Below are 23,082 nucleotides of genomic sequence, written 5' to 3' on the forward strand. Positions count from 1 at the left end.
TCAAATGTCCCCCACATGAAAGGTAAAGAAGACCAAAAGGATTAGGAGGAAATTTTTCTCTGTGAGGGTGGGGAGGAGCTGGTACAGGGTGCCCAGAGAAGCTGTGGCTGCCCCTGGATCCCTGGAAGTGTCCAAGGCCAGGTTGGACAGGGCTTGGAGCAACCTGGGATAATGGAAGGTGTCCCTGCCCATGGCAGGGGGTGGAACTGGATGGGCTTTAAGTTCCCTTCCAAGCCAATGTAGGATTCTGGGATTTGCTCTCTGAACCCAGGACAAGTTTTGCACACACAGCACAGCAAATAAACTGGTCCACAAGCACAAGGGGCTTTTTTCATCCAGACACAGACACCTCATCCTGCTTGATGACATCCCATGAGACACTACTGCCATATCAACTTTGGAAAAAAGCTCTTCACCAATACGGGAAGGTCCCAAAAGAATTGGTGGCACACACACTGGTCAGCCTCCACATTTCCCTCCTCCATTACCTCACTGCAGAGTTCACTCCCATGGTCTCCAGGCAGGACTGGCAGAAGAACGCAGGCTCTGGCCAGGAAATCCACCAGAGAAATCACCTTTTAATGTCTCCTGGATGAACTAGCATCTCTGATGTTCTGGGCACACAAATCATGGCCAGACTTGCGTGTTCCTTGGCCCATGTCAGGAATGAGAACTTAACTGCTCTTCTCACCACAGCTGCATTCCAAACTGCTTAAATTCCTGCAGAGATCCTCACCCATCACCATCCACAGCTGATGTGGGAGGGAGGAAGACACCATGGCAGAAGAGCAACACCAATGTGATCTCCAAGCAGAGATCTGGAATGGAGCTGAAATCCTTTTGATTCCCTTGAGCAGGACCAAGACCCATGGGGCAGAGAGGAGAAGGCACCAGCAGGTCCTGGGATGGCTCCACACAGATGAAAGACCCAGCTCCAGCACTGCCATTCTTTTACTTTTTGAGCTTGGAGATGGTTCTAAGATCCCATTCATCCTGCTCAATCACCACAAACAGGGATAAGTGTGATGGACTGCTCCAGCCTTGGGGTTTCAAATACAACCTGTGCGAGCAATGCTAGGGAAAATATTATAAAGGGAAACTCACTTCCCCCAGCTGCCTGATAGAGCCCATCACAGGAAACATCTGCCATCCTCCACAGAGGACAAAAATCAGGAGGAAGTGGTTGGTCCATCCAGAGAAAAGAAAGTCAGAAATACTAAATGCACATAGGTCCTGCCCAAGGTAGGAGATCCACTTCTGCAGGCAGGTCTCAGCAAAACAGGTTAAATAAGGAGTTTTATAGACTGCTGAGCATGAAAACGGCAGCAGCCCACTTGATGAGGTCAGGGACTGAAGTGGCCTATGGCACTTGTAAGAGAAAACATCTGTTGGTGTTAAAAGGTCAGCAGGAAATGAACACTATTTACTTTGTCCTCACGGGTTGGGCCACTGCTCCTCGAAAGAGAACCACACATGGCTCAGCTTAGCACCGTCCCCTCGACAGCCGCCCCACAGCTGCCCACCTTCAAGTCCCCTTGGTGCACCCAGCAACCCTCCAAGCAGGGGGATGAGGGTGCCCTTCCCCCTGGCAGACCCAGGGAGCCTCCCTCTCTCCTCACGGGAGGGAAAAGTCCTTCACACTGGCTCAGGAACAAGCCGTTAAAATAAATCCGTCAACATAAAAGCGAAAAAACAAGAAGTTTCTTCTGAAAAACAGGAAGCGTGAGGTACATAGCGGCTTAAAATAGCGCCCACTTGATTTGTTGACAAAACATGGGTCCCAAGAGGTCGTGCCTTTCTGTAGCTTTTTATTTTTCCTGTGGACAGCTGGGCTCTCCTCCGTGGCTGCCCGGGGCTGTCCTGCCCTCGGCCGGGGGCTGGCACCGCTCCCTCTGCCCGCCCGGGAGGCCGATGGCCGCGGGCCTGGCCGCGCTTCCTGTGCGCGGCACGGGGCTCCCACAGGAAACCCCGACGGAAAACACCCCTGACTGTGAACCACAGCTCGCTCCAAGAGGCTGAGTGTTTAAGGCTGGCACCCTCTCGTTTAAACTCAGTCCCAAGTTTTAAGTGTGTAGGAAGCTGGTTCCAGACTTTCCCTCACTCTTCATGAGTAGAAGAGCGCAATGCTGGCCAGGCAGGATGAGCTGCTGGCACCTCAAGACAAACTTAAAATGGTAGGGGTCTGATCCCAAGCCCTAAGCCAGCAAAAATTCTTGAACAAGGAATTTCAGGACAGCATCTTCTGCAGAACAGAGGAGGGAGGAAATTTTATGCTTTAGCATTCTGTCAAGGTTGAGTGATACTCTCCCACTCCTCAGTACCTCCCCAGTTTGGGTTCTGCTTCTCCTTTCCCACAATCACAGTATTATAGAGGGGTTTGCTTTGAAAGAGTCCTTCAAGATAATGCAGCTCTACCCTTCCACTCTTTCCACTGTCCCAGGTTGCTCCAAGCCCCATCCAGCCTGGCACTGGGACATTTCCAGGGATCCACGGGCAGCCACAGCTTCTCTGGGCACCCCGTGCCATGGCCTGCTCACCCTCACAGGGAAGGATTCCTTCCAAGTATCTAACCTACATCTCCCCTTTTTAATTTAATACCATTCCCCCTTGTCCTATCCTGATTCAGTCTGCAGAGGTGGAAAACAGCACGATTTTTTTGGTCTTAATTTAAAAAAAACCCAAACCACATTAAAGCAAGAATAACACTCTCAGATGATCTGATGTAGACTAAAAGGGCTGTACTGAAAAGCAGGATGAGATATCTTCCCTTTCCACATCCCCTGGCCTACAGACCGAGGCTGCCTGTGAGCCCTGCCTGCCTTCTCCTTACACACCACACCAGACACGAAGGGGCCCCTATCGTGAATAACTAATTACTGGCCCACATTAAATTATTTCTCAAATTAAGATTTGTGGGTTTTCCCCTCGCCTAACAATACGCCTTGGAGAGCAGCATTGCAAACACACTGGAGCAGGAGCAGCAGTGTAGCTCCATGTGCAATTAGGCCACCATGTGGATCTTATTGCTCCTAAGGACTCTCATTTGATTTCCCGCACCACCAACTGGTGAGAAGTTTTTAAGTCTATATAGAGAAGAATTAGATCACTCTTTGGGGTGGTCGCATCTGGGGTTGGAAAACCAGATGGAGCGCGTTTTTCTGAGCCCTTTGTAATTGAAGCAGCACACCAAGTTGCTAGGGAGCAGACAAACACAATCACTGCTCTGGGGCAGCCCACAGCAGCGGCGGTGCCGCGGCTGCCAACACTCGTAGGCACCGCCTGAAGTGCCAGCAGGAGAACGGTCACACAGGCTGGGGTTTGGACAATATCAACGTGAACCTGGGCCTACTGCAGGCAGGGAGGAGCTCTGGGACACCTGAACATAAACATCTGCACCCACGGTCATGGTGTCACCAAAGGAACCCAGGGGATCCATTTCCTCAGTTCCCTAAAAACGCAAAGCTCTCAAGAGTAGGCTGAATCTGGGGAATGAAGAGGAGAGTGCAGGAAGGAGCAATGTGGAAGCTGCAGCATTTCAAAGCTGAGTAGGGAGTGAGTCATGAACACTGCCTTTCCTGAGGACCAGGAAGGTGCACCTGACAGAGCACAGGATGGACATAAGGCTCTCCTAATCAAAACGTGTTTTATTGACTGAAGTGAGAGGTGGATGAAGGGGTTTTATTCAAACCTTGACCAGCAGTATTGCACATACACACAGAGCTACAGCCTAACCACAGACTGGTTTGAGCTGGAAGAGACCTCAAAGCTCGTCTCATTCCCACCAGGGAACACCTTCCACTGTCCCAGGTTGCTCCAGGCCATGTCAAGTGTGGCCTTGAACACTTCTAGGGATGAGGCAGCCACAGCTTCTCTGGGCTTCAAGTGCCTCATCCCTCTCACAGGGAAGAATTTCTTACTAATACCTAATCTTATCCTGCCCTCTGTCAGTTTGAAGCCATTCCCCCTTGTCCTGTCACTCTGGGCCCTCATCCAAAGCCCCTCTCCAGCTCTCTTGGAGCACTTTTAGACACTGGAAGGAACTCCAAGGTCTCCCCAGAGCCTTCTCTCCAAGCTGAACAACACCAGCTCTCTCCAGAGCAGAGGAGTTCCAAATGGCACAGTCTTTGCCAGGGAATGGCTATTTTAGAGACAAAAAAAATGCATTTATTTTCCCTGGTGCTTAAATATGTGCCGCATTTTAAAACCTGTGGGTTTAAAACCTCCTTATCAGCAGCTAACATGGAGCACAGGTTCCCAAGATGCAGGAAGCATACGGAAACCCTACTCTCCTTTCCTGCTATTTATTTTCCTCCTTGGAACTCAGAACATGCAACAATAAAGTCACAAGTCAAGCCATAAAAATGAGGCAAAATTTCTCCTTCAAATGCTGAGTGTGCAGCTGGAGGAGTAGGAAGAACCTGCAGCTTTCCACATGGCATCCCTGGGGCAGGGATGGTGAGGGAGGGCTCTTCTTCCTCCCTCCACCAAATATCCCCAAAGCACAGCAATTTGAAAATGAATTAGCAATTCCAGCTTAAGCAGAACACCTTGACATATTTGTTTCAGATTTTTTCAGAAGGGAGCAACAAATACAAAAACAAATATATGTCCAGAGTCAGCATTGCACGACTCAAAAACTTCAGAGATGAACATTTCTCATGAACATGGCCTGCATATAAACATTTACCTTGAAAATAATTCTGCAACACTGAACCAGGAGAGCAGGAGGATGGTTCCTCCTCCTGATGGACATCACAGAGCTCACAGCAGAAAAAAGAGGGAATAGGTGATGGGGATGATGTCAGGAAAAGGGGCCCAACAAAGAAATCCCCCTTGGAAAGCATATGCAAGCACCTGGACAGAAAAATCCCCTTGAAAAGCACTTTCAAGCACCTGGCTCAGCTGTTCTATCAGGTTTTTGGTTTCTAGACAGCCCACAGGTTTTGTGCATGCAAATAAAGATTTTCCTTTCCACAAATTATCGGCATTTTGAGTTGGTGTTTGAGGAGGACTCAGCTTTTTAAAGATTATTACTTCATAGGTGTTTTCATCTTAGAAAAAATGAGAGAATATTTTCCTTTGAAGACACTAAGCTGACACCTTTGGTATTGCATTTTTCACATGCAATTCCACACTGGTTAGACCCTTCCTTCTCAAACCAGTATTAGTCTGGCCTTCCTTTCTGTATCCACCTTTCTCCTGTCTAAACATGTGGGAGTATAACACAAGCTACAACACACCAACTTTTCCAACTGTGACTACAATGAACTCCTCCATGGCCCTGGAGCATTTGGAGCCACTGGGATTTCTGAAATAACGTGATGAAATATCTGGGTGACTACATAGCCAACTTTGAGCAGCCAATTTGAAATTTCTGGCTGGTGGTGCACCAAGGGAGCTCAAGGTTCAAGTGCTGGCCATCACACAAAGTGTTTCACAATGAATTCCCACTGTTTTCTAACCCAGCTGCCTTGTTTAAAAACCAGTGCAACTCTCTGAGGTACACAAATAATTAATTTCAACCCAAACTCTAAAGCAACAGCTCCCAAACTTTCTTGCCTGGCTGCGACCTCATTTTACAGACCAGTAGCTCTGTGCAGCCCCAAACAGCAGAATAAATATGGAACAAAATGAAATTTCCATCAGGCTCATGACCTTGTTCATAACTTCCTCAAACCTCATTCTGGAGCCATCACTCCACTCTGGGAACTGCTGTAACACAAATGATGTTGGAAACCCACACCCAGCCACGGACAAACCAGTGGCACCCATGGAGACACCAGTGGCTCCACAGTCATGGGACACCAACACCTGAAACAGGAGGCTCAGGATCCACAGGCACCTTTGGGTCTATGATAAAACCCTTATTTACCCCACGAGTTCAGTGATGTCTGTCTGGTTTTTCCCAGCAATGCCCCCAAATCTCTCCAGCTTGTTTCACAAACAGCAAAACCCCCAAAAGTGGATGTTACTTATGAGCATCCTAAATAAATCCCTTTCAAATTACCTCCCTTGGCATTTTTTATTGCCACAAGACAGATTTTAGCTTTAGGGGAACTCCGGTGCTTTCTGCACACTGCTGAGGATGCACTCAGTGTCACAGACATAAATTATCAAGTCAAATGACTTGCTCCACTATGTAACACTGGTGGCAGGAGCTGAGATTGGAATTAAGGCTTTCCTGGTTCCCAGATCAGATCCTACACAATTACAGTTTCCCAGCCAACTGTACAAACGGGATGTTTCCAGGCTGGATATCAGAGACCAGCAAAGGGAAAACAAACAATGGGAATCACTTCAGAAAAGCTTGATCTCTTCCTCTCTGACTCCAAGTTCATGATTTTGGCATCATCCCTGATGGTAGTGACTTACACAATAAAAAAGGCAACCAGCAAGTTCCTGCAGGAGAGAGGGGGTAGAGCAACACAGATCCTGGGGAGGGAATTTTTTGGCCATCTGCCCTTTTTCTGACTTATTTTAAGGGATGAAAAATCCCCAAAATGGTTTATCTGGAGGGTTGGACCATGAGCTGGAGCAGTGTGGCCATAATGCCTGTAAAGTGACATTCCCTGCACATCACACTGCATCCCAGGGCAGAAACCTGAACAGTAAATACGAGGATATTCCCCTACACGTGCAGAAAACCAAGGATAAAAATTTAGTCCTTTGGCTCCCTATTGCCGTTAAAATTAATTGCCACATAAAATTGCTGATTCCTACCAAATGAAGCTACACAATTTATCAACTGGAGGATAGAGCAAACTCACTCGTGGTTTAAATACATTATCTGAGTTATTACAGGATTCTGCACCAGTGACAGTTTTATGGATAATGTAGGTTTTGTAAATTCATTAGTATGGGACGAACCTTCAAAGCAAACAAAGGCATTAAACAAACACCACAATACTGTATTTACACACAAATTAGATTTCCCTTCCCTTTCCAAAGCCGTGCTGGGATACTTGGAGGAAAAATAGGAAAGCAGGTCTGCTGTAACACTACATGAAGAGAAAACAGGGCTGTTCATTAGCCCCTGAATCAGTTTCCTGACCTAATACATGAGCAGGTCACTTGTTGGCTTCTGATTCAGCCCCTCCAAGCTCTTAAACTGTTGAAGAAGCATTTCTATACCACAAAAGGAGACTGGACCTGCTCCAGAGCCCTTTGCAGTCCGTGGCATCTTTCCACTGATTTCAGCAGGCTTTAAAACAAGGGCACGATATCCCTTAATTAAAGGGACCGTGGCATATGGAATCTACTCCATTTCAACCAAAGTTAAAACCAGTTTCAAACCTATTTCTGGGTGAATCCCCCTGCCCCTTTCCCACTGATTAAATGCTTTCCCTCCCAACTGAGATAGGAAATAGCTGCCAAGATGACACAGGACATGGGAGAAAGAGAAAAATTGCATCTCTGTGACTTGCTGTCAAACCAAAGGAGACACCGAAAATAAGAGGAAAAACATTTTTTGGATTTTCTTAAAACAAGAGACGTTAAAATCAATTTCAGAATGAAGCACAAATTTTCAGCTGATACTGCTTCTCCTGCAAGAAATCTCATGATGGAAACTGTTTTAACCTGTACTTGCTGGAAGGAATGACTAACATTGCTATAAAAAAAGAAAAAGAGATTGTAGAAAAAAAAGCGCTGTTTTTCTCCGCTTTTCCATTCTGTTTACTCTGTGCATTTATCACCAGCATGTGTAGAAGCAGCCTCACTCTTTCCCCTGTGCAGGCAGCTAGTTAGTCACACTTTGCTCTGTTGTGTAGCTCCTGTAGTCAGCAGCAGGGAAGTGATAAAGATGAAAAAAACTAAACAAAACCAGGAAAACACAATTGTGAAAAACACAGAAGTTAGCAGGAGGTCCTTGTAGGCAAATGTAATATTCAAATCGATTTGGCTTGCTTTAATTTAGGAGACTGCAATCTGGAAAGGAGCTCCTGCCTCTCCACGCAGCCTGTCCTCCAAAGGAAGAGCACGAAGGGTACAGGAGAGGGAGGGCAAGGACACAGGAGAGGAAGCAGAGCTGCAGGAACCCCGGGTGCAAAGTCCAGGCAAAAACATTTCACAAACTGGGTGAGTGATGCTAGAGACTGGATGTGAACCCCAGAGTCAGTGCCAGCTTCCAAGCCCAGCAGGGCACTCACTTACACTCCCCAGGTGTTAAATAACCCGCCCACAGCGGGAACAGCCCAAGTTTTGGGGCCAGGGTAATGTAATTATGCACCACTGCTTTGTTCTTGGGGTCTACTTATTAAAAATGCATTAAAGAAATAAATCACTGTTGACTGTGTCGTCCCCCTTCCCTTTTTTGCTGGGCTGGGGAAATGAATTGCTAGGAAGAGTGACTCCTGGTTTAAATAAAGCCAACAAAAAGCAGTAACAATAGGAAACTCCCAAACTTTATTCCCAGACTCACAGCAATCACTCATTTTCCATTAAATTATTTGCTACAACAACTATATGAAGTAGCAAAGATACCAAATCACCCTAATAAACCTATACAAAATCATCATCCTAAACCATCTGGAATCACAGTGTTCTGGTGGGCAGTTTTCCAGTATTGGGGCTTATTCTTGATTATAAAAACCATGGATTGGTCACAGGCAGAGCAGGGGGAGGCTGAGACTTTACATTTATTAGGCACAAATCTGCTTTAACACAATGTAAAGGCAAGGTAGGATCCTGTTTCCAAGACTCTGAGGTCCAAATCCCACAGATGCCTGCTGTGCACGACCAGACCTGGCTCTACCCCTGCAGAGAGGGACATGGGGTGGACACCAGCCAGCTCCACCAAAATCCAGGGAAGAAAGGCTCACTTGGAGCTGCCACCAGTGAAGCCATTAGTGCTGTCACAGTTTCAGCAGCAGGTGTGGGTGTGGGCAGGCCTCTGGGTGATGGGGTTGATGCTTCAAGGTGTCCAAGAGACAGAAACGAGGGGATTGAGGCTGTTCTGCTTTCCCTGCACTGCAATTTTGGGGAGCAGCCCAGAGTGCAAATCCCATCACTCTAACCCACAGCTGCCCACACCATCCTTTCATCTCCCAGTTCAAAACATCCTTCTGGCTCTGTAAGGGCAAGGATTTGATTTAAATCAGCACCAAAGAACAGCACACTTCCACTTAAAATCAATGCCAAATCTGAGATATTCCCAATGCAGAAACCAGTCAGCAGGGATTTGGGAATGGTCCAGCTCACACACAGTTGTCCCATCCCAGCACTTCCCTGACCTGCAGCCTGACCCAGCCTGGTTTCCTGCCTATGGCAGGGGTTAAAATTAGATGGGCTTTAAGGTCCCCTCCAACCCAAACCAATCTGGGACTCTGTGATCCCATGACATCCTTCTAGGAAAGCCCCAAGTCACCAGCAAGACTTTTTTCCCCTCTCTGGTGTTAGTCATCAACCTCCCCAAATTTAGCCTGGCCAGGAACTTCTGTCAAATATTTTTTTAAAAAATGGCCAGCAAGAGGCTGTGCAATCTCATGTGAGCATTTCTGTCCCTGAAACAAATCCTAATTCTCTAAGGATTGCCTCACATGCCAATGGGAAGCTCCGTAAGGGATGAGATATTTAATCTAATCTGCTTTCAAAATAATTTTGTTGGCATTGATTGTACTGAATTGTATCTATGGGAAAGAATTTAAAGTAAGAGAAAATACAGACATATATGAGCCAGACAAGTAAGTGTCTGTTACCATTGCTGCTGGCTGATAATTACAAAGAACAACAATCTAAATATTAATGTAAGGTAAAACCACCTGGTTTAGGCAGCCAGCACACAGCTGTGTTTTTAAAAATTATTCCAACATATATAATATTATTTAAAAATCCTCAAAAATGGCCTGGATTTACATTCTTTTGCTTGACTCTTCCCTTGTTCCCCCAGAAAACCACCCCTAAAATCGGAGCTGTCTGTAAGCCCAGCTGTTTCCTGGCTTTTCTATGCAAATTGTTCTCCCTGGATTTTATTGTGTGCATGTAGATGTCTCTCAGAACGCACTCAAGTTTGAATTAGGGGCCCTACTTCCATCAAAGGGCATTCTTGTAAAATAAGCTTCACTCTCACAGTATCTGACACGGAATTATTATCCCATAACTCACGGGTGTCCTAGCAGTTCTGTATTAAACACAGCTCTGGAAAAGTCCCAGAGGGAAAAGCACATGAAGGGACACGGAGAGTCACTTAGATATAAACCTGTAAAGCCAGGAATTCCATATTTCCTTGCCAACCCGCAGAGCTCACACCATGTGCTGGATGAGGATGTGCCTCCTGCCTTGCTGCTGAATTTTCACCTTTCATGATTAACTAAACACCGATTGCATTATTGTGTAATTAGGTTAAATTAAAACTTAGCTTAAAGCAGGAAACACTTCCTTTTCAATTCCAATCAAAACCGCTTGCTTCATTTTCAGTTTGATATTGGCATCTTCCTCCAGCATGACAAATTTAAAATTATTACTGTATGACAGCAGGAAAACCAGAAAGTAAAAGTTACTGTGGTAGCTGGTCTGAAAGCTCACAATTACCAGAAAATGAGGAGATTTCTGCTGCTTCTTTTCACACTTATTCCCTCCCTAGTTTCCCACTGACTTTCTGGCTTTGTTGCAAAAAAGAAACTCAAATGGGAAAAAAGTTGCCCAAGTTACTTCTCCCCAACAAGGATTTTTTAACCTACTGCACCTATTGAGCTCACCCTACAAATCAGCATTTTCTATCCACCCCTCTTTGAACAGCCAAGGCTGTAGTGTGTTTCAAAATATGTATCAAAACTGTATCAGCGCTGAAATGGTCCAGTTCAGTTCATCTCTTATTTATCGAATTCCAGCCTTAGGCCAAAGTATTTTTATGGTCAACCCCAAAGTACCATAAGATTCCTAACAACTGCTGCCCTAACATGCACTAGTACAGTGCCAGCCTGGAGAGTTTTCTTATGTGGTTCTTCAATATTTTACATGCAGTGTGACCCAAATTCTGTCCTCAACCATGGATATTCACAGTCACAAATGTGGGGACACCTGCCGAGAGCAGAGTCTGTCCCACACTGTTTAGGAACCAAATGATAGTTGGTGGTAGTAAAATATTTATTATGCTCCACAACATGGAACTGGCTGTACTTCCTCCACTCCCCATCAGAGAACACTGGAGCCCTCTGCAACTTCTGCTCAGACTTCTCAGGTTACATATCTTTATTTTTCTTACAGATTTTCCTATAGGATTCCTGCAAGGAACTATTTGGCAGTTAAGGCAGTTTACCCAGACACCCCGAGTGCTGTTTGGTTTTTTCTCCTTGTTGCCTCCATTTCTCTAGAATGACACCCCTGGCAGAATGTCCAGAATCAATTTCTTAAACACAAATATAAGCCCACAAAATGAACTGTTTGGAGCAAAAAGCCACACCGTGCTTTGTTAACCAGCACTGTACCAGTCTCCAAAGGAATCCATCATGCACCAGGAGAGGAAAATAATGAAAGCCCTGTGTTAAGATTGTTTAATCCTGTTCCCAGTACAGATCCTGACACGTGATGGTGGGAAGAAGTTCTTTACACAGAGGGTGGGGAGGCCCTGGCACAGAGTGCCCAGAGCAGATGGCTCTGGATCCCTGGAGGTGTCCAAGGCCAGGTTGGACAGGGCTTGGAGCACCCTGGGACAGTGGAAGGTGTCCCTGCCATGGCTGGGGTGGAACTGGATGGGCTTTAAGGTCCCTTCCAGCCCAAACCATTCTGGGATTCCATGGTAATTCCCTCCTTCCCTCCACCATGGTGATATTCCCACTTCACTGCTCTCAGAAACAGCTCAGTGAACTGGGAACCCACTGACAGCAGCTGCAATTCCTGCTGCCACCAATAATGCAACGAAGACACAGCACCAGGGAGATCCTGAATTTGGATTCCCCAAGGGATGCGCACCAAAGAGCTCCCTGTCCTGAGTCCCTGCAGAAAACCAGGGGGCGGATGGGGCTGCTGGGAGGTGGAGGATCACACCCTGCCCTCCCTCACTGCCTCTGTTGCTGTTGGCACCAAAACAGAGAGACCTGCAGGGGATGTAAGGAATTGAAATGGAAAAACCAGGAAATAAAATGTAAAAAGTGTATTGTGAGCAAGTGATTGAAGGAAGTAGCAGAGCCCTTAACAAATTGGTTATTTGTCTGGTTAGCTGATGCAGAAGTGGAACAGGAAATTAATTCAATATGCCCTAGACTTACATTCCACTATTATTTTCTGAGTCTTTTATTTTATTTTTTTTTTTCATATACATATGAAAGCCAAAAAGTAAGGTATTTCTGAGCAAGTCAGCATTTGATGCTGATGAGACTTCAATTAAAAAGATCTAATCATTATCCGAGCTAGACTGGCTTGGAAATGAAAGAATAAAATAAGACAAATTCAGAAGAAAAGACCCTGTTCAGAACCCACCTGGCTACCAGCAGGTCTTGATTTGTTGAAAAATATCCCAAACCAGTAGGTAATAGTCACACTCACAATAAACCTTTATGAACAAGTTCCCACTCTCTGTGCCTCACATGATATGGCAGCTTGCCAGTAATTTTGCTTTAAACATGAAAATGGATATCAAATCCAACTTTTTAGATAAAATAATGGCATGGGAGATTGATGGCCTTGCTACACTGCACAATGACCATTTAAAATGCTTTTGGCTGCAGTTACAAGGCTCCAGTGACCTCCAGAACTAGAGAAACTCCATGCAGCATTAGGAGAAAATAAAATTAGTGATTCACAAGGAAGAAGTGAAGTGATTCAGTGCTTTTCCAAGAGGTACTGGCTGCAGTTAGCACTTCTGCAATGACACCAGTACTCAGGGTCATGTTTAGAGGAGGAACAAACACTCTGAATTTCCATAAATGAAATGTCTGCTGCTGAGATGACACTAAAAGTGGTACTGGGGGTGCCAGGGAACTGAAGTGGAATGGAAATAGGTTTTTCATTATCATTGTGGGGAACATCACTCCCCCACCACGTGGTCATGGCACAGGAGTGTGCAGTAAGAGGATGGCAAAAGGCAGGAAAGAGAGACAAAAGGGAATGAAGCTGGAGTAAGAATACAGGAGGAGAAACAAGGAACTGAGACTAAAGGTGAAGGCAGAGTGGATGGAGCAAGAAATGCCAGAGGAAGACAAAGCAGAGGCGGCACCCCCATCACACCTACAGCTGACTCACATTTCGGGTTACTTTCATTATTTCCTCATATTCCGGCAGCATCTGGCATCTGCTGCTGAGATCAGAGCTGTGTTGTGCCAAGTGTGAATCAGGACCTTTCTGCTCATCAGCTGAAAATCCAAACAGACAAAAGGGAAAACTGAACAAGGAACCACACCAATCCTGCCTGGAGTGACCAGGAGCTGCAGCAGCAACAGAACCCAAACACCACTTTGGTCATCCTGGAAGTACACAGAGAACTTTTTTTTTACACCAAGAGCTGATTCTTTCAAGTGGTTTTTAGAGCTCTCAAGATCCATCTGCCCCTCAGTAAGGATGGGTAATATGTTTAGGATTGTCAGGCACTGTTTGCATTTGCTGCTGTAGGCAGCTACAACCCTGCTGCAAGCGGCTGTGCTGACATCAGGAACCAAGTGGGCTCTTCCAAGCATCTAGTACAGTCCACAGACAACATTTATGCTCATCTGACATCCATCAGGCTACAACAATCCTGGGTCTGAAGCTCCCAGGACTCACCCTTGGACTGCCTTGCACCCTCCAGGCTCAGTAGTCTCATTTAACTTGTGGAGTAAAAAGTCAGGAGAGCATTCCTCTTGTATTGCGCCACAGAGCTGTGCAGAATTAATTATTGTGCAAATAGAGCTCTAAATCATTAACAAAAAAAATGATTATAGCATCTGCCATCATTACTTGGCCCATTACTTAAAAAGCTGGATGCAATAAAAAGGATGGGGAATAACTGGTATTACACTTACAGAGCTCAAGTATCTGGGATGTCAGAAAATGAGCCCTGCCCGGAACAGTTACACTTGGGCTCTGTGAGTACTTTGTAGTCAGACCAATACAGTAAGTCCTTCATCCCCAAGCACTTAAAAAACCCACCAGATAATCATTAAAAGAATGAAAACACTGTGGTATTTCTCCCAGGCCTTTTGTCTTCTCTTCCTGTTCTTTGGAACTTTCATAAACTTACATTTTTACATTTCCCCATTAGATTTCTTAGATAAATATTTTAACTAAGTCAAAATACCACAGCTTGAAATGGGGATGGCTTTTCTTTATTTACTTTCTTGCTGGCTGCCATCTCTGGGAGATGTTCCATCCAACAGTGGCTGCTCTGGTGGGGGTGCAAGTGCCCCCCACTCCTCTCTGCTCTCCCCTCCTGCAGGCACAGCTGGGTCCCACCAAGCCCCCTGTCTCCAGAAGAGGCATTTTTAGCAGATCCCATTTGCCACATGGCCTTCTCCAAGCCAGCTGGGGATGTCTCATCCCTGGCAGTGTTTAAGACCAGGTTGGACAGGGCTTGGAGCAAGCTGGGATGGTGGAAGTTGTCCCTGAAGGGCAGACTCGATGCCCTTTAAGGCCCATTCCAACCCAAACATTCTGTGCTTCTGGAATTTCCAGTGGCAGTTGTAGAGTGCAAAGTCAGGCTTGGAAGGCACCTTCCAAAGAGAACCTCACTGTGCTGCCCACACAACAACCAAGCAGAGCATCCTGTTGCAATTTTACTGCTATCAGAACTGAGCAGTCAGAAGTTTATCATCCATCCTGGAAACACGTGCATGTCTCAGGCTTTGGCAGGAGCTTTGATCTGAAGCCTATCTGGAATGGCCATGTGCTGGAGCAAGTGGCTGTCAGGAGCTGTCCCCCTTGCTGGCAGAGGATGACAGGGGCAGCTCATCCCTGGCTACTGCTGCAGGACCAGGGGCTAGCTCTGCAGCACACACAGATGAGCTCCAGCAGGTCCAGCAGGATAATCCAGAGCTCCAGCACACACACTCTGAGTTTACAGCTAAAATATGACATAGGTCCCACTTCCCCAAGGCAAACTCCCACAGGAATCCAAGGATCCATGGCTGGAAGGGACCTCACTGACTGCCACCTTTGGGCCATGAAGTTTGAGAATTTTTTCTCTTTAAATAAAATACACTTCTTTTTACACTCAGCCTAAATTTCTCAGTGCCCTGGTTAGCAGTACAGGCAGCACCCCCAGCAGGGTCTACTAGATGCTCCACAGAGACATTCTTAACACCCATCTCTGCCAATTCCCACCTGACACACACAACTCTTCTTCATGACTAACTAACCAACACCCTTTTATTCAACATCTCTTGTTTGAATCCCCTCCTCAATTAGCTCTTCCTCTCAGAGCTTTTCTCCAGCCTCACACCTTCCCTGTGGCCACCTTATCCCTTCCCTTCTTGCCTGATCAGGGGTTCTGTGCTGGCTCCTCTCCAGCTCCACTCTTCAATGCAATCATTTCACTTAAGAGCCTGGCAAGCTGGGGTTGGGGTTTTTTTTTGTTGTTTTTTGGGTTTTTTTCCATGTCTGTTTTACACAATTTCAAAGCAATGGGAAAAAAAAAAAAAAAAAAAAAAAAAAAAAAAAAGGCATATTTTCCAGAATGATGAATAACAATCTTACATTGCAGCAGCTCAGCTCACCCATGAATAGGGCACTTTTTTGAAATAATGAATAGAATAGCTGGTATGGTAAAACAGTGCACAATGGAGGTCTATGGAAAGGAGAGAGAATGGAAGTGCAACTTCCTCACCTGCCTCTCAAAGGTGCCAAGGGAGTCAAAATGAAGCAGAAAGAAAGAACTTCTCTGAAAGTCTCTCTGAATCTTGATACAGAAGTGCAAATTAATTAAATCTCCTATCTCTGTTTCTAAACCTTTATCTTCACTAAAGGGAAAAAAAAAAAGGGGGAAAACTAAGGGTAAATGCAATATAACATCCAAATGGGAGCAGTCAGTGCACTGTTAGTCTGCAGTACTGGATACACTGGTCATCTCCAGGGATGCATCCTCAAAACCAACAAAAATAAGGACTAACAGAGGCCACCTCTGTGCTAATTAAACTGTTTCACAGAAAATCACTAGACCTCCCTGCAACTGCAAAGCTCAGAGAGACTCGTTTCTGAGGTACCACTGGGATAACACAGGGCTTGCCCATGGGTGCCATGAGGTTCCTGTGGCCAAGCTGGGCACGGCCACCCCCTGCCCAGTGCCACCAGTCCTGAGCTGTGAGTCAGCTCCCCCAGCAGCATTCCTCTTCCTACCACTGGCACAGCCATTAAAAAGGTTTTTTCCTGCGGTTAGTTTATATGCTGCAGCTCATTAACATCTCCTAATACCAGAACTTGAGGCTAATTAGGCATGGCAATCCTGAGGAACATATTCTCCGTTCATCTTCCCAAAGCAGGATGCTCCTTGGCGGCCCAGCTGTAGCTCCACATGCTACCATGAGGGTATCGCCCTGGAAATAAAAATACTCCAGGATCCCACACATTACACAGCAGGGATCCCTTACTTGTTAGTTGATGGCACAATTTACAGGCTGTTTTGCTTAAAAATTGGAAGCATCTCTGTCATCAAGGCAGATTCCTGCTCAGTAGCCTCAGGGAATTTCCCCAATAGTTATCAATACACCATGGCTTTCACAATAAAATCTACTGACTTGAAAACAAAGGGAAAAAGTGGTTAGAAAACTTAGGGGACTTAAACAAAGAGCATTTGACAGAACAATGCTAGTGGGAATTTTCTCCCTATGGCTACAAATGCACAGGAATAAACAGGCTGAGGGCTCTGAGACAGGCTCCATGCACATGGAATACTCCTAGGAGCAGCCTGTCCATGTACACAACACCTAGGAGTAACACCCCCTGCAGCAACAGGTACCCAAGGAACAGTGACAGATGTGCAGGAGCTATGCTCAACAACAACCACTTCTTTAAGCACAGGAGCTCCTGAAATCTGGTTTCCCACACGTCCTCTGGACCACACAAATGCTGACCAAAGCTCATCCAGAACTGGAACATTTTAAAGCTCCCTTTGCCCACTGGATGTTAGTATTGTAGTTTTTTCTTCAGTGCAAACTGGGGTTGTTTTCTTCTGTTTTCAAAGATCATCCCTTCCAATGCCTTTGGTCTTCTAAAAATTACTCTGAGGGTTTACCAGTTGTGAATGAAGAAGGCACTGGCTAAACCTGCCTGGTCCCTAAATTCCCACGGATTTTCTTTCACCATCTGCATTTTATACCTAAAAGCTGTGAAACTTAAAAATAACTAATGAAATAGAATTAAATAAACTAAATAATTAGAATTAAATAAACTAAATAAATAGAAATTAATAACTAAAGTAGAAGGTCCATATAATTTTGTATTCTTCTCCTGCAAGGACCCCAGGGATGCTCACAGAACCCTCCCCATGGTCCATCACTGGAGAATGGGAACCTCTGAGGAATCAAAATGCAACTGCAGACAGCAGGAAGGATTATTTCATGCCTTTCTGCCCTTGTAAAAACATCGAAGCATCTTTAGAGATGATGATAAGAGCCAAGGGAGGAGCTGTGTCCATGGGCAGGGATACAGCACGCCACAGAGAGCGTGGAGTGGCAGAAGTGATGGAACAGCAGCATCCCCCTCTGAATCACCTGCAGCAATTCCTCTGTTGTGGGTTTTTTTTCTCCTCCTTTTCAAATCCTTCTTCTGGGAACTGAGTGGGAACACTGGAAGTGTGAGCCAAATTCACTGCCTGAGGCAGCAGAGATCTGCCTTCAGCTGCCCTCTTATTTGCATTTTTCAAATGGATTAATTTCGAAAAGCTTTTACAAACCTGGCCCACAGATTACAAGTCAAAAACAGGAAAAAATCCTGGACAGAGATGAAGAATCCATCTAAACCCAAATTTAAAGGCTGTCCACATGCAAACTTTCCCTCACTAGACACCTGAGTATAGAAATGTTTATCCACTCTTCCTCTGGAATCATTTCACATCACCAGCGTGCCACTCCAGTCAACTACAGAGCTCCATGTGGGGACAATGTGCCCAAAACTCCAGGAGGAAAAAGAAAACAAGGATTTTAATTTTGGGCCAGCTCAATCCAAACTGGAATTTTGTTTGCTTTGAGCTGTCCAAGCCACTGACGTGTTGAAGTCCAGTGAAGCATTAACCCGTTTCACTAAGCAAGCAACACATCCACCCTCTGGGCACAAAAGCTTTGGGTTTGGCACCAAAACGAGGGCTGGAGCTCCAAATCCTGGCTCTCCACACCGAGCAGCAGCTATGGAGTGGGTCCCTACACTGCCACAGGCTCGCCAGCCCGCTCCCAAGGAGAACCAGCTCTTCCAAAGGAGCAGAAAGCAAGGCAGGCTGGCATCTGCAGAGGAGCCAGGGTTTTGTTTGCCTCCGAGCAAACCTGGCAGCGCGGGCCAAGGCTCGCTTCTTGCGCTCCGTGTTGGGGTGGATGATCCTTGGCAAGGAGGCGTGCCTGGAGTGTAAGCCATGAAAAATATAGCGGGAATTTTGCAGCGATCCAGGGTTAATATTAATTCCCTGTGCCCAAGGAGTAGCTGTGTGAGTGGCACTGTTTTGTTCCCGTGCTCTCACAGGGGATTAGCTCTTGGCAGAGCGCTGCTGCCGGCAGGAGACTCCACCATCCGAGCTGTTTCCTGGCACCAAGCTGGCTTGGCTGGAGCTGCTCCTGACTCCTAGCAGAAGTAGGGTTTCTAAAATAATTTCTGAATCCTTTTAATGGTCTCCGCAATGGCCAGCAGCTCTCGTGTCCCCAGCAGCCATCACCATCTTCCCTGCCAGGCACAAAGCTCAGAGCAGCGTCCTGCTCCGTGGTGAGGGCTCGTTAACACACAATTAGTGCCCAGCAGGATGGGGACCCTCCTTTGTCTCTTCTGGCCAGATGTGTACTCACTAGCCCAGACCACAGCCAAGAGCTGTGGCCATGAGAGTGACCCACCTGGGACAACACTCACCCTTGTTCCATCACCAGTGTCCAGAACAAAGCCCGTCAGAGAGCTCTGCTTCCACAGATTTTAAACAGATTAGATGATTAATCTTTATGGCTGATTCCTCATCCTTGGACATGTTCAAAGCCAGGCTGGGTGGGGCTCTGAGTAACCTGGTCTAGCGGAAGGCGTCTCTGCCAGCTGGGGGTTGAAACTGGATGGTCTTTAGGGCTCCTTCCAACCCAAACCATTCTGTGATTCTGACACAGAGCCACTGAAGCTGTCCCTGCAGAGAAAGCCACCTTCAGAGGGACACACCCCAGGGACAGGACTGCTTGCTGCCATCTGCATGCTCACATTTGGGGCAGCATTGCCAGGGCTTTAACTGAGCAGGCATTTCTCCCCATCTTCACTTTGAACAATATTGTGCTGTTCCAGTATTGTACCAGTGAACTCACAGTGACCCTGTCAAATAAATATTTTTCCCGAGTAACGCTGTTTTAAATATATTCATTTAGTATCCTTATTTGAAAACACTGGACAAATTAAATGACTGTAAAATTTGACTTTCCAGTATTTTGTGTTCAGATAAACTCCTACAGCACCCTCTTCCATGGCAGCCAGCCCATATTTCCAAGTAACTACAGTTTTAAAAAGCCAACTACGTTTTTCAGTATCTATGCATTAATCATCCCTGCCAGTTCAAGAATTATTCTCGAGTTCAAAGGAAAAAGTGTAAGGAAGAGGAATGTGTGTGGAGCTCCCCTTCAAAAAAGCTGCAGCCCAACCATCCTGTATGCCAGCTCTTACCATGTACCCTATCCCCAACCAGGGACCCCCAAAGGATCTATGAGGTTTCCCTATGGCTTTCATCAGGACTGGAGTGTAAGAAGCGTTTCTGTCTGACAAAGGCAACGCTGAGGCTGCTGAAAACACCACTGAGAGAAGTCCTGTGCTCCCAAAGAAGCCATGTTAATTGAATGTGGCTTCAAAATATTTCAGATTCTCAGCAAGGATTTGGTAGCAGAGGAGAACACGCTGTGACCAGCCGTATTTCTAACACAGTATGAATGGCAGTTTTAGTACACGCTGCCAAAAAGCGTCAAACAGGCTAAAATATGCTTGTCCATAGAGAAGGGGACAATGCTTCCAAAGGCAGGAGCAGGGAGGAGGGAACAGGTCAGGCTGAGGGGCAGTGTGGGGCTGCCCAACATTCCCGGAGTTTCAGGGAGAAACATCAATTACGGAGTGCCCAGTGCACGCCCCTGGTTTTATTGGATTTTCCTTTGCTCTCGTATTTTGAGAAAGGTTAAATATGTCAAACATTAGTCTACAAAACCTCTCACACAAATCCTCTTACTCACATGATCTTTCTAAACAGCCCCAATCTCTTAAACTACGCAGACATGGCTACAAGCTGTGACTATTGATAGGACAAGGGTGAATGGCTTTGAGCTCCAAGAGAGGAGGTCTAGACAGGATATTGGGAAGAAATTCTTCCCTGTGAGGGTGGTGAGGCCCTGGCACAGCTTGTCCAAAAAAGCTGTGGCTGCTCCATCCCTGAAAGTGACCAAGGCCAGACTGGACAGGCCTTGGAGCAATCTGGTCTAGTGGAAGGAGGGTGGAAATGGTCTTTAAGGTACCTTCCAATGCAAACCATTCTATGACTGTGTGATTCTATTTCAGTCACCACCTCTCAAGAACCTTCTGAGCTGCAGACTGAGGGGTAAACCTCTCCAGGACACACTCACTGGGACACTCTTGAGCACCCTCATAACAGCATTATCATATTTTCTGTATTTTCTCACCCATTCTTCCCATGGTCTCACACCTTGTTTGATCTTTCATGACTGGCTGCACACTGAGCAGATGTCTTCATTGAGGTGTCTGCAGAGACCCTGGGGTCTCTTTCCCCAGTGGTTCCAGTTCATTGAAATTGCAGCAATGTGTGCAAGGAGCTGGGAATGCTCCTTCCAGGGCACCCAATCTTGTGTTTGGCAGTGGTGACTTTCATCTGACCATGTGATCCTCCTTAACTTCAGCTCTGCCTCCTTCTGCACAGGGCTGCCTCCCACCAGAGATGCCACGGAATCCCTCCCTGCCTTGGTGCCACCAACTCCCTGTGCACCCCTTTTTTCCAGATTATTGATTCATCTATTCAGACACACAGTCATGATGCAGATACTTAGAGCAGACCAGCATCAACCTATTCCCTGACAAAAAGCTGATGCTTTACTTGTTTTCTGTTCTCATCCAAGCAAGACACTTGTTAAAACAGAGTCTTTTTGAAAATTACAAAGGCTGGTTCTCAGAGATCTACCACTTTGCTGATCTGTGGTTTTTGTTTTGCTTTTATCTGATCTTTGTCGTAGGCATCTTTAACCATGCTTTTCTGGTATAGTTCTCACATGAGGCACTCAACTATTCTCCTTTCCTTTTTCCTTAAAAAAAAACTCCAAGCAGGTGAATCTTGTGTACAGAGCCAGGCAGGCAAGACCCTGGTTAACTGCATGTACTGAAGACAGAAAATCCAAGAAAAGGAGATGTCATAGAATCATTGAATTGTCTGAGTTAGAAAGGGAGCTTGAAGATCATCTAGTTCCAACCCCCATATCAGCATGACCCTGAAACTCAGCAGGGAAAAGCAGCTTCTCCAGCGGAGCTCCTGCACATCCAAGTGTGTGTGTGCAGAGCAGGACCCACATGGGTGGGAAAGGACAAAGAGAGCCACACCAGCAGCACCCCAAGAGTAACTGCCAAGGCCACAAAATGCAAAAACTAAGGATTTGTGACTTTTTTAAACTGCACTCTGTTATGTTCAATATTTAGCACATTTTTTCACATGTTCCTAGAGACGGTTTATGAGTGTGCCGTGGTCTCTAGAGGCTTTTGTTCCCAGGGAGCAGGACACCAGCACCTCGGCAGGGAACACGCTGAGCCACGGAGCTGCCACGCGCTCCCCCGTACCTGTCACTGCTCATCGGCGCGCGCCCGCTGCCCACGTCCCACACGCTCCTCTCCAGCACGGCCGCCGGGAAGCAGCTGAGCTGGGCGAGGCATTAACTGGCTCTAGGCTGGGGAAAATGCTGACACAGAACCTGCATGTCCTGTCTCCTCTGTCTCCAGCTTCAGCCACGGCTGCTGTTAACCCCGGAGTCCAACTGAGTGCACAGACTCTCCCCACAGCTTTACCGCTCACAGGTTTTCTTCCATTTTTCCCACATCTTCCTACAAACCCTCTTCCACCACATCCTCACCCTTCCCATTTCACCGTAGATTTTTCCAGCCCACCTTCTGCCTTCATAGTTTCCATTTTCTGGAAATTAAAACCTTTGGTTTCACCAATTTTCAGCTGTTTTACCTGCCCATGAGCAGTGCCAGCCTGCTCTCGCTGGCACCTCCCAACCCACCCCACCATGGCCAGCAAAGCAACACCAAAGACGAGAAAGAGCTGAAAACGCCCTAGTGCTAAGATCTACTTAATAAGTTGTCAGCCAGGTCCTGTGTATCTATTCTTGCGGGCATAAAGATCTCTGTCAGCAGTCAAAACACGGATTTACACCCCCAGCACAATTCCGAGCAGCATTTAAAGATTTTTAACGACCATCCCTTTGTCCCAGGGAGTTAAGCGCTGATCGAATGTCACAACGTGACACATGAATGCACAACAAGACAGAGGTTTGACAGGCAGCAACATTGTAATATGATAATTCCTCTTTGTCCCTTAATCGCCTCTGTTTTTTGCAGACTTGATTCACTTACCAACATGTGATCAATCACTGCCTTTTTCAGTGAGATAATTTTTTGCCCTCTATCTAAATGGCTCCTGTCAAAGGGAATCCAGTACTAAATTAAAGCTGATATGCCTGTCTCTGCCTTTTTGTTTGTAGACTTCTTGCACACAATTGATTTTAAATAGATTTTTTTTTTAATGGGTTCCAACACTGTTTAAGTATATGTATTTTTAAAAATCTGTCTCCTTGAAATTAACACTGACTATGCACACATTTAAAAATGGTCTGGAAAATATAATTTAATGGAGAGGAATAAATATCAGGGTACGTGATGGCAGTGTATCAACTTCCCACTAGAGTAAGTTGCCTGTTTAGATCTTCCCACACACTATTTAAAATGGGAAGAACAACAATCTTAAGATTTGTG

General features: G+C 46.1%; 1 protein-coding gene across 5 annotated transcripts in view; it reads right to left on the bottom strand.

The window, feature by feature from the left end:
* Positions 1-23,082, bottom strand: part of CTBP2 (C-terminal binding protein 2) — a 130,860-nt gene that overhangs the window by 69,520 nt on the left and 38,258 nt on the right. Inside the window, exon 1 of one of the 5 annotated variants that reach the window (XM_058840658.1) lies at positions 489-1,028. The exons of the other annotated variants lie outside the window; for them this stretch is intronic. The gene's annotated coding sequence lies outside the window, so the exon portion shown is untranslated. Of the gene's footprint in view, positions 1-488; positions 1,029-23,082 lie in introns of those variants that run through there. 5 annotated transcript variants of the gene reach the window in all.

Source organism: Poecile atricapillus, chromosome 6 (assembly GCF_030490865.1).
Source record: "Poecile atricapillus isolate bPoeAtr1 chromosome 6, bPoeAtr1.hap1, whole genome shotgun sequence".
In the NCBI taxonomy this organism is placed as follows: domain Eukaryota; kingdom Metazoa; phylum Chordata; class Aves; order Passeriformes; family Paridae; genus Poecile; species Poecile atricapillus.